This window comes from Chamaea fasciata, unplaced genomic scaffold (genome assembly GCF_029207755.1).
Source record: "Chamaea fasciata isolate MVZ Bird 193981 ecotype frontalis unplaced genomic scaffold, bChaFas1.0.hap1 SCAF_13, whole genome shotgun sequence".
Lineage (NCBI taxonomy): Eukaryota > Metazoa > Chordata > Aves > Passeriformes > Sylviidae > Chamaea > Chamaea fasciata.
Genome location: NW_027094098.1, coordinates 18627845 through 18640313, shown reverse-complemented (window position 1 = coordinate 18640313; position 12469 = coordinate 18627845). Strand labels below are relative to the sequence as shown.

At 46.4% G+C, this 12469-nt stretch overlaps 1 protein-coding gene across 1 annotated transcript in view; it reads right to left on the bottom strand.

Moving 5' to 3' along the window:
- Nucleotides 1-12243, bottom strand: part of CNTN6 (contactin 6) — a 124460-nt gene extending 112217 nt beyond the window's left edge. Inside the window, exon 1 of the mRNA XM_066195180.1 lies at nt 12128-12243. The gene's annotated coding sequence lies outside the window, so the exon portion shown is untranslated. The remainder of the gene's footprint in view (nt 1-12127) is intronic.
- Nucleotides 12244-12469: the final 226 nt, after the last annotated feature.

Genomic DNA, 12469 nt, shown 5'->3' with positions numbered 1-12469 from the left:
TTCTTTCCCAAGAAATCCGTGACTGCATTCATTATCAAGGAATCATATTTTCATTTTCCACATCATTAAAATCAAAACAAGCCAACATCCCAAATTTCCCCTTCATTTTTAAAGGTGCCCAAGATAAATTGCCTTCAAGACTGGAGGCTGGTGATTTAACACTGCTAATATTCCAGAGACAAATAAGGATTTGTTCTAGGAAAACATTGAATTTAAGGGTTCTTTGGAATTTAAGCTCCCTGCTTCAGGGTCTGTCTAATGCCAGGTTTGTGGATTGGCTGCTCCACAGCAGAAATTGCTAATTAACATATTTTCAGGTCCATTCCTTGTTGTAGGATCAATCTCATACTGACTGCGAAAGATGGATTCAGGTGTTTTGATGAATTTGGGATACATATTAAAAGGGGAAAAAAATAAATCCTTTGAAATAGTTTGATTGGCAAACCCGAAGAGTGAAACCCCCGTGGTTACGTCATTCCTTCCCCCCGGTGAGTGTTTCTGTGGGACAAGGATCTAAAACATTTAAAAACGAGGTTTCCTTTTCAAGGCTTTCTTTAAACACTCAGGAAGCTGTGCTGGTTTTGCCCCATTTCAGGAAGGTTCAGACCAGTTTCCCATCAACACTGACACCAGTTCAGAGCCACCTTTGGAGCCTTTCCAACCCCAAACTGGTGCTTCCCCAGGACTATCAAATCCATCCCAGCCTCATTTTCAGCCTCACATCCCTGCAAAGCTGCCCCATCAACGAGTTTCTACACAGCTCCTTGGATCTGCAGGGGTAAAACCTCAAAACAGGGTTTGGTCTCTAATGGGCTTGAAAGTGCTTCTGGTTTTGGGGAAGAGACTTTGAGGAGTGAAGGGTCTGCACTTTGTCAAGCTCATCACCCTGGAGCTCTGCTCTCCATAATGCAGATTGTTTCCTGGGATACTGCAGCTCTTCCCCAACTTCTTGACATCCCCGTGCCTGATTGCGCTCATAAATTCCTCTAATAACTCCTGCTGGTGTCACAGCGTGTCACTCTGAGCCTCGGCTGGCTCTCTCTCGCAGCCCAGGCTCTGTTACAGGTTCAGCAGGAGTTTAGGAGATTGAATGGAGATGATAAGGAGGAGATGGCCCCGCTTTTCAGTCTTAAAAACATCCATTTTCTGGTGCTGATCCAAATAATGGACTATTTCTCTTTTTCCCTTGACACATAAAACAATGTTGTTACCTCACAGTGACACAAATCCATTTTTTTTTTCACCAGTCCTATGCTAAGAACAGCACACAGATTATTTCTATTCCTCTCTTGGTCTGCTCCTCTCACCAAAAATCTGTCATCCTTTAAGGGAAACAGCAAGTTTGGGGTCTGAGGGGATCCACTATCCTATTAAAGAAAGAAAAGCCTTTAGCTTTTCTTTCTTTAATAGGCAAATCAGTCCCCATCAGAGTGCAAGTTCATCACCGCACATTTCAGTCCCTGTGCCCGGGCAAATCCCACAGCCACAACTGCACCGCGGGGAGGGAAAATCCCCCAGGAATTAATGGTGCCAATATGCAGCAGGCAAGGGCTGATCCAGGGGAGAGGGAAACTCACCCCACTGATTTCGGGAAGATTTAGATCAGCTTTCCAAAGGCTTGGAGCTTCACTGAACTTATGAGACAGCCTCAAATGGGTTTTTACTCTGTGTGTATCTCCAGGTCAGTGCACTCATACCTCAAGCAGGACCTACTGAGCAAAGGCTCCTTTTACGTTTGTGTGTCTGGCTCTAAAAAACCCAAAAAACCCAACACAAACCATAAAAAGAAAGGTAGTTTTTGCTCTGAAGCTTTTCTCCTTTGCTTTGAAATAACACGGGGAAAAATGATGCTGTGTACAGGCCAAAGGAGATTGTAAAGAGAAAAGTTGTATTAGAGAAAGAACATCTTAGTCATAAGCACCAGGCATTGCAGTGAATTTCCTCTCTAGGCTGAGGGGATCATTCTTCCTGAGAACTTTTCCTGCCCCCCTGATCCAAATCCCCAAAGTCATGGTGATCTCTGCTTGAGCAGCCCCTAGTGCTCAGACATCCCTCCCTTCCCTCCATCACTCACATCCAGCAGGAAATTCCTGCCAGGAAATAAACAGAGTGTGCAACTACACCTGAACATCTCTTCTACACTCACTCCCTGTCCCAAGCTTTATGTCCTCATCATGTTCTTGGGTTATTTTTTATTATGTTATCTGACATTATCAACTGTGACATCCATGTGGCCAATCTGGGGAAGCCATGGGCTTGATGGAAATAAAAGCTGTCCCTTGAAGAAAATTCCAGGCAGTTTGTTTCTGTTTCCTTTGGTCTCATTAGGCTGCCACCACAAGATAAATGGTTTGGGTTAAGAGTAATTTAGTTTATGGCACAACAGGTATGAAAGGTTATTCCTTCTTATGCCCTCCTCACATAAAACCTCCCTTAAAAAAAAAAAACAACACCAAGTCTTTATGTCTCAATAAACAGAAGCCACAGAGAAATTGTGTAACAAATTACATACTGGATAACCATCTATAAAATTTTATCGGCTTATGAGGTTTGCATTGATTTGAATTTTACCCAAAGCATTACTGCTCCACCAAAACACTGAAATAAAAGCAAAACAAAAACATCCGTTATGGGGTTTTTTAAACAGAAATACCTCTGAAGGATGGAAACTCCTGGGGACATCCCAGAGATCCCCTTGTCCCTTCCCTGTGTGTGACCCAGGAGAGATCAGCTCTTCCTTCCCCTCTCCCAGGGTGTTCCAAGCCCTGCCCAGCCTGGGGTTAGTGCGGAGTTTGGCAGGGCTCAGAGAAAAGCCAGAGCTTAACCCGAAGCTCTGGGGGCTGATTTTGGTGCAGCCGCATCTCCTGAGACCTCCCTGGCGGTTCTGTTGGCTCACCATGGCCAGCTCAGGCAGGCTGGGGCACAGCAGGTGGGGACCGACCCAAACTTGCACCGTGGCAGGAGAAACAACCCCCTCAAATGGCCCAAAACTCGAGTGTGGCGGCACTAGGAGTGACCTGAGCACCCCCCTGACACCCTCCTGCATTTCTGCAGAGCGAGGTCAATTTTCAGTCTCTCGTGCCCGGCCTGAATAGATTGGAGCTTTATTTCTGATTATTTTTACACCTATTTTAGCATCCCTTTTTTATTTTGCATTTAATAGCTGCGCAGCCCATTACAAATGCTTTGTTACCTGTCTCACCCTTCATCCCAGCTCATTTATTCTGAGCCTGAGCTGGGATCAAGCACAAGGAATGGGACTGCAGGGAAGGTTTGGTGTGGGCCTGATATTTCTGAGTCTGAAAGACTTTTTAGCCCGCTAGCAGCTGCTAACTTTTTTTTTCCCAAGGAAAAATTTCTCAACAAAAGTTTCTTCTCGAAACAATCTTGGCAAACAACTCTCCTTTCTCAAAACAATCTTTCTCCAGGTGGTGTTTTGCTGACACTGTTGTACACCACAACGACACAGACTCTGAGTTTCAGAAGGCTGAAAATGACTCTTTTATTTTTGGGATGTGACTCTTTTATATATTATTTCACACAGACTAATTTGATTGGTGACAAAAAGACAAACTTTTTTAATCACATTGATCAGACCAGAGGGACATCAAAAAGAAGTCCCTCTTAGAAAAAGGAACGAAAAACAAAGTTACAACTACAAAAACATGTCCCTTGTTTACAGAAAATTCCCTGGGAAAAGAATTTCAGAAAACCAAAACATCTCAGGCACAAAACCAGGGCAACATTTTGCTGTTTCTCTGGTTTAACCCGTGAGATTAGAGAGGTGATGTTCCTATTCACAACCATGTTAAGTCTGTATGGGAACACCTTATAAAAGGTGGTAAGAATTAGACAATAAAAGCCTTTTTTCTATGCTCTTTGCCTTCTGAAATATTTGGAATCTTTTGGAGTGACAGTTTGGCGCTCACAGGTCACCTTTGCTCCATCCATCACCAGGGCACAGAGCAGAATGCTGGTGCCTCACCTGCCAACAGGTGAGCAAAGGATGCTGCTCCCAAGTGCCCTGCAAGTCACAGGATGCTGGAATGGTTTGGGTGGGAAGGGACTCTAAATCCTCTCATCCCACCCCTGCCACGGGCAGGGACACCTTCCACTGTGCCAGGTGCTCCAAGACCCAATGTCCAACCTGGCTTTGGATAGAATAATGCTAATTAACACCAGTAATTACAGATTGCTAGTCCCTCACCTCCTTGCTTTAAGGGTCAGGAGTTTTTATTGCAGGTCTGTGTACTGCATAAGCATGACTGGAGATCTTCTACTTTATGAATTTCTTCTACTTTCAATACATATACAGGTACATTTGTATAACTTCAGTCAAATATAAAACTCTGAATCCACCTACAAATCCAGCCCAGGGCCTTTCTCTGGATGAAACCTTCCTGCTCCTGGCTACAGGAAGGGTCAGTGAAACTTTTTGCAAGAGCATGAAAAGACAGGACACAGGGAATGGCTGAAGCGGAAGGAGGGCAGGGTTAGATGGGAAACTGGGGAGAAATTCCTCCATGTGAGGGTGGTGAGGTTGCCCAGAGCAGCTGTGGCTGCCCCTGGATCCCTGGCAGTGTCCAAGGCCAGGTCGGACGCTGGGGTTGGAGCAGCCTGGGACAGCGGGAGGTGTCCCTGCCATGGCAGGGGTGGCGCTGGATGATCCCTAAGCTCCCTCCCACTCTGTGTTCTCTGACTTTGTGATCTCACAAACACTTCCTCACCTGCTTTTTATTCTCTCAAAGTATCACTCTTGCCTCTGTGGATTCCAGTGAGAGGTTTTATGACTTACTCACGCTTCAGTGAACCCAACAGGGCCCCCTGGTTGCTCAGAGCTGGGGCTTTATTTTTGGGTATTGCTGCTGCTTCCCTGGCTGCTCAACCCACCCCCTCAGCATCCTCCAACAAAGCAGTTTCCTGCTAATTCCTTTCAGGGCTTAGCTGGATTTGGAATCAATCTTGCTGAGAAAGTCAGCCAGACAAAGAGGTAAAATCGTGACAGGCTTAGTCATTTTTATTTTGCCTGAATCGGTAAGAATGGCGGTTTTATTTTCTCAGTTCTTGCACTTCAAACGTAACTTTTATTCTGCTAATTTTTGACAGGAGTCTCATTTTTGGGGATGTCTCACCTATGTCTTCCAAATCAATCCCCTGAATCCCTGACCCAAAGTTTGATATCATCCATTATTCAACACCTTGGGTAAGACTAACTTGAAAACGAGTAATCTCTGAGTAAAGCCGCGCAATTAATGCTGAAACACCTCAAGTGCAGAATAATTCCAAACAGCTCACCCCACAACTTTCCTCAGAGCATCCCGAAATACCTCTGAAGTCTCTTGTTAATCAAGATTTCTCTAAGATCCAGCGGTAGATCCTGGCTCACCTCAGTGGGTATTTTTGCACTAAAGTGAATAAAATCCTTTTCCTGCAAATTTAACTCCACGCCAGCTCTTCTTCCACTGAGCTTTGCCCATTTGGCTCTGGCATTTTTATCTTTCATTTCCCATATCAATCATTCCATGGGCTCCTTGTGGTGCCCAGCACCAACAACAGCCTCACCATGGAAGGGGTTTGGACACATTGGAGCTTCCCTTCTCCTTGAGGTGTTTTTTGAGCTGCTTTTGGACAAATCTTTCACTTTGTCAGCCTTTTCCAAATAAATGTTTCACCACTGTCCTCCTTTTTTCTTTTCTTTTTTTTTTTTTTTTTTTTTTTTTTTTTTTTTTTTTGCCAGCTGCTTTGCTTTCCCAAGTTATCCAGCATGTCCAGGCTCACTCATCCCTGTTTGCACTGGATGCAGCACAGTTCTGCCTCATCCCCCAAGCTCAGCATCCTCAGAGGAGTATTTAGGTTAAGAACAGTTTATTCCTGGCCGGAACTGCAGCAATTGTGAGCAGGTTCATAAGCCAGGATTCTCCTTTGCTTCAGGCAGTGGAGTGAAAGCTGGGGGGGTGTCTCAGGTGGGATCAGACCTGGAGAGGGGCAGCACAGGGGGATGGAGTAGCCCTGGCAAGGACAGACCTGCAGCCCTGAGCCACGTTTGGGCCGTGGCAGCAGCACAGGGGGTGGAAAATCCTATTTTGGAAAAAAAAAAAACCCATGGAAAAGTGGCCAAATGGTGCATTAAACCTCCAGCTCTGTGCTCAGCACACAGGGAACAGCAAGGCCTGTGTGGGACCTGAGCAGGAGAGTGCTGGGGACGCGTCTGGGACCACTCAGGGAGCCGTACCTGGGCAAGGGGCGTTTCACAGAATCCCAGGATCACCGAGCTTGGAAAAAGCTCTCCGAGAGCATCAGGTCCAAGCTGTGCCCAGTCCCCACCTTGTCCCCAGCCCAGATCACTGAGTGCCACCTCAGTGTCCAGGAATTCCTTGGGCACCTCCAGTGCCAGGGGCTGCATCTCCTCACCCTTCCTCACCACACCCCACACCTGGGACAGGTGTTTTCCCTGGGAATGTTAGCACAGGCACCAGCCTGACTTCATCCTCCCCAAAAGCTGCTTGGTACTTAAACAGTAACCACAAATATTTAGAGTACATCCAGCTCTAGAATTTTTTTTTTAATTTTTTAATAATTCAAGAATTCCCTCCTTAAAAAAAGGAGTCTCTTTGTTTGTTTTTACATAAAGTTCTTCAGAGGGTCACAGAACTCCTTGGATTGGAAAAGACCACAAAAATAATCTTTTTATTTTATTTTATTTAAGGTCCCAACCCCCTTCCACCAGCCCAGGCTTTTGCAGAGGAATTCATGGATAACTGCTCCCGTTTCAGTGATGTAGGATACAGAGATTTTCCTTGTAAAGAGAAGATCCCTCTGACAAGTCTTTCCCCTGTGACTCTGCCCTCACAGAAAGATGGGAATCCAGCTGCCCAGGCATTAGAGTTTTACACCAAATATTGGTATTTGTTTGGATTTTGGGGTGGAAAAACTGAGCCAGGACTGAAAATACAAACCTAACTCATGGATTGGGTGGGATAGAAGAGCCAGAGCGTGCTCAGGGAAGAAATCAGACCTGCACCTCCAGTGGGTTTGGAGTAACACAGGCAAGGAGAGGTTTAAATATGATATTTATAGCTTTTAGCTTTGTGTGATAGCTCCAGAAAGGGCTGGGTGACCTCTGTGGAGAGGCTGCAGCAACGTGTCACCACTAATGATATCAGTGCTGAGGGAAAGGTGGCAGTTTAAGCGACTTTAACAGGGGTAAAAACCTCTAACCCGCTGCGCAGCCCGAGTGCTCCCGCTCAGCCAGCAGACAAAACAATTTCTGGGAGAGAAATTCCCTGGCTGGGGCCTGCAGAGCTTCCCTGCCATTAGCAGCTGAAGGAAAACAAACCCATTTGGGGCTAAGTGGGTGAATTAGCAGAATGGCATCAGTGTGAGGAGAGTCTGGATGCTGCAGTGCAGGGACAAGTGACGGTGCCACGGGTAAAACAGTCCCCAGCTGGCACCAGCCAGGCTTATCCCACTCTAAAGCATCAGGAACAGCTGGAATAGGGGCTGCCAGATGATAGATCAGAGCAGGGAAACTGAGGCACCAGGAGGTCACGGTGTGGGTGCCCAGAGTGGCTCTGGGGAGGATTTGGGGTTTGTTCTTCTTTCCTTGGCTCGAGGACAAACTCCTTGGAAGCTGCAACGGCCTGGGAAAGGCAGGGATCCATGGATCCAGTGCACAGCAACCCGAATTGTGTCCTGACTGAGGGATTTCAGCTGAGGGGTGGGATACTGGGCAGGTCCATGTGACACGGCTCTCTCATTTAGCTGATAAAAATCTACCCCTTATCTGGCTTCCTTTCCAAATGGCGGCAGCACAATTTCCAGGGAGGTTTGCTCTGGTCCCGCTGGTTTTGTAATTTCATGGTAGGATTATCAGAAACTGCTGCAAGAGATGAAGTTGCAGAAACTTCTGTGCTTTTAATCCCCATTCCCCTCACCAAAGGCACCACTCGTGCTCTGCACACACCAGACTCGCTGAGGGAATGTCTGGGAGAAATGGGTTTAAATTGCTCAAGTGCCAAGCACTTTGTGATCCAGGCAGGCCCATTCCTGATGTCCTGACCCTACAACGGAGCAGGCAACGGGATGTGGTGAAACCTCAAATGAACGCACAAAGAAAAAGGTGTGCTTGAAGCTGAAATAATCACTAAATGTCTGAAAATTCATTCACTTCAGTGAGGAACTTGGTGCAGAACTTCATCCCAGCCAGGTTCTGCATTCCCAGTGTGAACCACAGGGATGGGAATTAAATTCAGGTGTTCCTCACAGGTACAGACTAGATCTTTACACTACTTTTTACAGCAGAGGATCCTTGTTTTCCAGCCAGTCTTCCCCCATTTAATAAGAGATAAGTTTAATAAGAGAATTTTAATAAAATATCCCTCGCAGGCATCACCACTAAGAGGGATTATGGATCCTCATGCTTTGGTTATGGATCCTCATGCAGCCATGGGAGAGATGGATTCATTACCAAATATAAAGCAATTATATATATATTTTTTTTTTCTGAAGAATCTTATTAAAAATAAAAAAAATCTTATTGGTGATCACATCAAGATGTCCTGAAGAGAAGTAAGAAAAATATTTTTATTTGCTTGAGCTGCCTCTGGTGGGAGCTGGGATCAGAACCCTGGGAGGGTTTTTGTGCACCTGGGTCACTTGTGTTTGGCTACAGCCAATAAAACCAGTTATTGGGAAACCAATTACACTCCTTCCCATATCATTATGTTGTGTAAAGAGCAAGGACAGAACACGGCTTCTCTCATCTTTCTGATGTTTTCCATCTCTTTTAACAAGAGCTTTGCAGCAGCTGCTGTCAGGAATTTTAATAAAACAAGCTGCCTCTCTGACTCACTTGGTCCGTTCCTTCTGGTCTTTATAGGCTAAAAATACATCCAAGGGTCCAAGTGAGGGAAATAATTCTTCTCCCCAGCTCCTTCCTCCCCATCCCTCTCTCTCGGTGGTTTCCCTGAGCACTGCAGGCTCTGGACTCTTGCAGAAAGCCCAGAACACAAAGACCCCCAAAAATAAATAGAGAGATGAGATTGTAAAACAATGAAATTTCTTGGGTTGGAAGGGACCTTAAAGCTCATTTCATTCCCTGGGCAAGGACACCTTCCACTGTCCCAGGCTGCTCCAAGCCCCATCCAACCTGGCCTTGGGCACTGCCAGGGATCCAGGGGCAGCCACAGCTGCTCTGGGAATTCCATCTCAAACCCTCCTCACCCTCACAGGAAACAATTCCACCCCAAAATCCCATCCACCCCTGCCCTGGGACAGTGGGAAGCCATTCCCTGTGTCCTGTCCCTCCATGCCTTGTCCCCAGTCCCTCTCCAGCTCTCCTGGAGCCCCTTCAGGCCCTGGGAGGGGCTGTCTGTCTGCTGTAAGGCAGATCAATCATTTTTTCAGTCCCCAAAAAATGTGACAAGAAGCCCCAGTGCCCTCAGGAACAGAAGCGGCAGGAAGTGCTGACCAGCTGCTCCTCACCCACCAGGAAAGGCCACGGCCGGAACTTCTTGGAGGAGAGGAGACAGAGCTGAGAGCAGAAAGGGATGGGAAAAAAATCCAGCTTTTCCTCACTGCGTCTCCTCCAGCCTCTGAAACTGATGAGTTCAATCCCCACGAGGTTTATTTTATGGTTTGTTTGTTTGTTTGTTTGGGTTTTTTTTGTGTGTGTGTGTGCAAAAAATATCTTGCTGGCTCTTTACTCTGTGGTGACCTGGTGTGTTTAGCACTTTCCTAGCTCCAGGTAGGGTTTCCACACCTCTGATGCTCTGTCTCACACCCGTGTGTGGGTTTTTTTTCCTCCAAAAGGTGGAGGAATGTTAAGTCCAGAGTGCCCTGATCTCTTTGGATTGGGGTTGTCCTTGTCTGCTGTGATTAGGACACTTGAAGGTGCTTTGTTCTCTTTTTAAGGTATTTTTCCCTTGCATATTCTGCACTTGTGGAAAGCCTTTGTGTAAATAAGAGATTTGTGGAGCCTGATCGGTTTTGGATGCAAATAAGGTCCCATATCACCTAAAGTCTTCTCTGTGTGGGTTTTTTGGTTTTTGGGGGTTTTTTTTTGTGTCCCAGGGATGGTTTTTACCACGCAAGGAGTTGTAGCTGTAAAACTGTTCCTGAATTTCTTTGTGTCTCCACTTCTCCTGGAGAGATTCCCTCCTGCACTCACGAGAGTACAAACTTGCCCAAGCACCGAATTATGACCAGCTCTGAGTGCAGCCTTTGGGAAGAAGGAATAAATGATTTTTTTTTTTGGCCAGACTTCGCTGGTTTTCCTCTTCCTGCTCCAGACAGGGTGAGAGGCTGGGGACAAGCAGAACATCATTAAGATGATTTTTGTGTCTCTTTGTCACTGAGGAAGGTGAGCAGAGGCCAATCCGTGGCAATCTTCTGCAATAAACTCAATTTTTAACTGAAGGGATAACATGCAGCTAACATGGTTTTGGGGAGGAAATACAAATTCGTATTCTTCCTTTCATAGAGCCGATCCATTCCCACATCCTCACAAAATATCTTCTAATGAAAATTCTCAGTTCAAACACAAATGGTGCTCTGGGCCACCCAGCTTTGTGTTTCAAGGCCCCTTGGGCACACTGGCACCTTGTTCTGCGAGGGGAATACTTGCTTCAATGGCAAGAAAATGATTTTAGGGTAGCTTATTATGCACCACAAACCCTTTTAATAGTGGCCATAAAGCTGGAAGCGAAGGGAAAGAGACATTGGCTCCCGCGTGATTTAAAGCACTTAAGTTGTTATGGATTATTTATAATTTTATCCTCAGCATGGAAGGTAAAACTTGTAATCCATGGCCAGCAGTACCTCACCAGCCTCTGAAAGCCACGGCTGCAAACATTGGAGGGTTTTATTTTTCTTTTTTTTTAGACGCTAAAATGTGATCTATGGTTGTTGCTAACTTCATCGAGGTACAGATTTGGGACTTTTTAGTGTCATAAAACCTGTGAAGCAGAGACTTGTGGAATGTGAAACACTGACACGGTGCCTCTGGAGCACCAGAGGCAAAGCTGGCTGATGGAGATGGGTTATTTGTGGGGATGTGGTGCCTGGAATTGCAAACACTGCAGGGTCCAGTGGCACACACAGAAAAATCCTCTGAACTTTCAGAACTTTGTGTGGAGGTCACAGGTCTCCTCTCCTTGGGGGAGAGAAATAAAAGGGGAGGTGGAAATGCTGCTTCAGAGGAGTTAATATTTGGGTTTTAACTCACAATATTTATCTGTAGTGTCGATAAAAGGACAAGCAACTGTTATTTACAGAGTGTTTGCATCTTGCTTGATCATTCAGCTCCATGAGTGCTGCAGGAAATTGTCAGCTTGGAGCATCCTGCTCCTGCAAAATCTGCTGGAGGAGCCCCTTTCCACAGGCAACAACTGCCTGAATCCAAGGATTCACCCCAAAAGCACCGTGGGAATATCTGATTTACCAGAAAGTTCTAGTCAGGCACTTCTGGAAGCACAGTCTTCCCAAACTTTTGATAAAGAATCCTATCCTCTAAAGCTGTGTCATGCGGTGTGAATAAATAACAATATCCAAAGGAACCCTCCTCTGCAGACCCAAAGTTCAGCACAGGCTGTGAACTCGAGTTACATTTTTCCTCCGATGATTCAAACGAGCAACGGGGAAAAAACTTTCTTTTTAGGACTTACCTACATTTCCCTGCAGATTTATTTTTTATTGCTTTCCCCACCTTCAGCTGGCAGAAATGAGGTTAGGCTCTCATTACCCACTTCAGCTCTTAATATGCTGCAGAAAAGTCGTCTGGAAGTGGCAGAAGGAGCACTGTCATGCTCTGTGCTGCCCGTTCCGCTGCAGCACGGAGCTGTGACAGCCTCAACCGTGTACCTGTGGTGCCTGCGGCCAGCACAGCCTGGGCTCTCGCACACCAAAAATCCACCCTGCACCTCCTTTTTCTGCCCAGAACGAGCACCTTTGGAGCATCAGCCATTTCCAGACACTCAGAAGAAACAAAACAGCAGGATTTTTTTTTTTTTAACCCCCCTTCTCTTCCCCCCTTATGCAAATGAAAACGAGCAGAGGAAGGATAAAAGCCCAGCCCGGCAAAGGCATCTCCCCATCCACACTGCAGCATCCAGGGCAGCTCTGTACTTACAGCTCCGAGCAGGGAGACGTCTCAGGATTCCCCACGATTTCCTGCAGGACTCTCAGCCAGGCAGAGCGTTCAGCGAGGCAGAACGGAGCCGTGTTGGAAGGTCTGTGCAGCTGGGAGATAATGGAACTGTTTTCCCAGCTGGGACCACGAGCCTTTTTTTATCCGCTGAGCGTTGCGTGTCTCTTCCCACCCCGGCGCTGAGCGGGGAATGCGCTGCCTCTCCCCGAGCTGCTCCGGCTAGGACCCACACAATTAGTGCCTCAATCAGATAAACAGCTCCTACAGCCCGTGCACATCCCTGTCTGGAAATTTGGGATGTGTAAAAACGAGCTGTGCCTGGCT